Below are 3,879 nucleotides of genomic sequence, written 5' to 3'. Positions count from 1 at the left end.
CTGTTTTTTTTAATTGTAAGTGCTACATGGTATTGGTCAAGGGCTTCTTTCACTTTCATGAATAGTTGCAGATTTTCACTTAGAGCTTCAGAACTGATTTCATGTGTTTCAAATCCTGGAAAACTAAGTATTAAGTGTGAAGAAACCCTAGGTATAGCCCTGCATTAAATATATGTTTCTCATGCTTTCAAACAAGCAGCATTTCCTCTGTACTAACAAAATGCAAAGATTCTGTAGAAAACTATGTTTTCTGAAGCCTTATTCTGAATTTTTTTAATTAGATAATCAGATCAATTCCATGAGACAGATAGTAGTAATCAACAGTGAGATTATCATAGATATTAGGAAGAGGTGGTTAGTGTGAGGAAAGTAGTATCTTAATGATCAGAGAAGGGAGATAGAAAGGGTCTCAGAATGAGATTCAGGAGAGTAATGGTGACAAACGGTGTACAAACTTGGACTAGAATTCTGGTGGCTTCTTGTGAGTTGCGGTGGATCCAACACTTCCTCCAAAGTCATTGAAGTTTAATCCCCACTGTAACTTATCAGGGTGAGAAATCTTGTTATGGTAATTGAAAGGTGGGACCTTGAAAAGGTGATTAGATTGTGAGGACCATGCCTTAGTGAGTGGATTACTAATGGTGATCAGGGACGTGGTTCTGAGGGCTTTAAAAAGAGAGCAAGTGAGAGACCCTCTCTCTCTCTCTGCCCCACCATTCTGCTGTGTAAACCCCCTGCATTACTGCCAATGTGGAGACCCTCACCAGATGTGTTCCCTGGACTTTGGACTTCCCAGCTTCTGAAACTATCAGTATTACATTTCATTTCTTACAAGTCACCCATTTCCAGGTATTGGGTTATAAGCAACAGAAATGGACTGAAACATGGATATTATAATGTCAGGAATTACTTTTTACTGAGATAAAGACTAGTTTGAAAATCTTTGAGACTTAGCTTTCTGAATTCAACCCTATTTTGTTTACTTTGTAAGAAGAAATAAAGAAAATCACAGAAAGAGGAAGAATTATCTGGATTTGTCTGAAATTATTTATTTTGAATTATATCCAGTATATAGCTGGTGTGTAGCCTTAAACTCAGGTAAGCAAGTCAGATTGTTTTATTTTATATAACTTTATTTTTGTATAACAAATTCTGTACAACCATTCTACTGACTAGCAGGGGCAAAAAGGACCTTGGACATTTCAGGGATTTCCTGGCTTCTCACTGTTCTGGGATCTAACCCAGCTTCAAGAACATATCAGTAGTAGTTGCATGGAGTCACACAGATTGCCTCAAAGTCAGCACATCCCAGGCTACAAGGATCAGTCAGGGAGTTTGTCTGGTGTCACGACTGGGCCAGCTGCAGGCTTCAGCTTGCCTTCCTTAAGTCCAGTCTACCTGCAGGTTTTTCTGCCTCTTTTGTGGAGCTGCCAGGAAGAAGAGCATAGATCTTGCCCCATACCCACCCTTCTGCCAGTCCCACACATCTCTTTATGCAGGCTTCAGCTTGCCTTCCTTAAGTCCAGTCTACCTGCAGGTTTTTCTGCCTCTTTTGTAGAGCTGCCAGGAAGAAGAGCATAGATCTTGCCCCATACCCACCCCTCTGCCAGTCCCACACATCTCTTTAAGTCTAGGGAAAATAGTTCCTTTAGGTTATTGTAGGGCAGTCTGTCTACACTTTGAATCCTTATTTTCTTTAAAGGTCTTGGCTTTTCAAAAACTGAAAGAGGTGAGTCTAACTTTCTATTTTGCCATCTTATTCCCTTTGAGGAAATGAAGGACAGGCCATGCACCTGCTTCAATAGGAGGATAGTGAGGAAACATTTATGAGAAAAATTAAAACACTATTCTGCCACTCATGGTGCCTACATACATAAATAAATATAGTGTATCTAAATAAATTGACAATAATAGCAAACTCCATCAACCAATAGGTGGAGCTGTAATCTATCAAATAATTAGCAGATGAGGCTTTTTGAATACAAATAAAGACTGAACATCATTAGAATTATGTATCAGGCACGGGTCAAAAGGTTTTGCATGTTTTGGCTCACTTAGAAATCCAAAATGCTTTGTTAAGGGAGTAATGTTATTATGACCATTTTAGAGATGAGCAAGCCAAGGTTCAGGGTGGTTGAATAATTTGTCCAAGGTCACACAGCTTGTAAGTGCAGATGTTCAATCAAAACCCAGCTTGCCTACCTGCATTATTGCCCCTAAACATAGGATATACTGCCTCGTTATATTCTTCTCCATCCTTAGTAAAGGAATTTCTCTTTCTTCCCTTTTTATTCTATCCTGCATTTTACAAACAGTAAAAAATTAAATACATACTTTTAAATCCTTTTCCAGGTGTTAGCCTTCAGATAGAATAGAAACTATTGTTACATTGTTACATTATTTTTTCCTCCACTGGGCACTCAGATGACTGTTTTTTAAATGAGTTTCATCCTTCCATACTTCCAACACTTTGCTCATGCATTTCATTTCATCATAAACCATCCTTTGGTCTTTCTTATTAATAAATAATGTCCTCATCCTTCATGTGTACTTCCATATGTCCCGCACTCTGTAAGATAAATCTCACTCAACTCCAGGTGAGTATTCTCATTAGAATTTTTCCTATACTTTGTTACACCAGTTATCATTTTCAATTTGTAACATATGTAATTGTATGCCTGGTCTGACACAATGTACATTTTTTGCGGTGAGGGATATCACGTTTTCATTTTATATCACAGGACCTAACACTGTCTTAACAAATAATAGCTACTCAATGTATGCTTATTTTGAATGAATGAACCATCTTTACAGGAATCTGTAGGGAAATAAGAATTAAAAAACATGATCACGTCTCCTACTGTTGCAATTGTTTTTGAAAGGTGTTTCCAGCTCTTTTTGAAATTTATATCCTTCTTGTCATTTCCCAAATAGAAGCAGCTGTCCCTTAAATTTAAGACAGAAACTTGGTCTGAAAAGTGACACTTGCTCTGTTTCTGCAGATGTCTCCAAGAACAGCTTGTATGGGTGCAGTTGCACCTGACAGTGAATATTAAAGATTTGGCTTGCTTCATCTCTCACGTTCACAAGGAATCATGTTTAAATAAATCCTCTCTCACCAAAGGATCACATCTCTACTTTGTAAGTATCATATTTTCTTTAACATGCTGCTTTCACTGAATTATTGACTGAGACAGTAGCCAAGGATAAGGGGTCATCAGGTCTGTCTTCATTTCTTTAGTCTATCAACCTCCAACTTCAAATAATCTCAAGATGCAACTTGATAGGCAGCCCAACCCAGTCAATCCTTCAGCTTCTGTTCATTTAGCAGATTCTATTCAACACAGGTCTTGGCTGAGATTTTCTTTGAATCAGCAAATACAGTCTACTAACTCATTGCCTCCAAATGTATACATGGTCCTGCTTTATTTGGTAGTCCTACTTTTAACTGCAAGTCCCTGTATTTCAAGCTGCAAATGATATGACTAGAATAAAATTTTTGCTAGGTGTATGTTGGAGGCAATAATATTACTATCAGGTTGCTCTCTGCATTTGGAAACAGCTTTTATTCAGACCCTATTTCCAGGATCACTTCAAAACAGAAAAAGTATTATTCACATTTGTTACACTTCAAGAAACAGGTTTCATCAGGGCTCACAGTGGATCATTTCTGCATATGTTCATCAGTAAGTTAAAAAAAAATAGAAAGTGATACATTAATAACTAAGATTCCGGGTTTATTTTTAAGATAACACTTCAATTTTTAAGTTTGTTGTACTCATTGCCATAGCTCTTACTACAGACACCAATGACCTTCATAAAACTAAATCAGAAGGGCATCAGTCTAAATCTTACATAACCTCTCATTAGCAGTTGATA

This window comes from Galeopterus variegatus, unplaced genomic scaffold (assembly GCF_000696425.1).
Source record: "Galeopterus variegatus unplaced genomic scaffold, G_variegatus-3.0.2 Scaffold1987, whole genome shotgun sequence".
Lineage (NCBI taxonomy): Eukaryota > Metazoa > Chordata > Mammalia > Dermoptera > Cynocephalidae > Galeopterus > Galeopterus variegatus.
Note: the sequence above shows the minus strand (reverse complement) of the source record.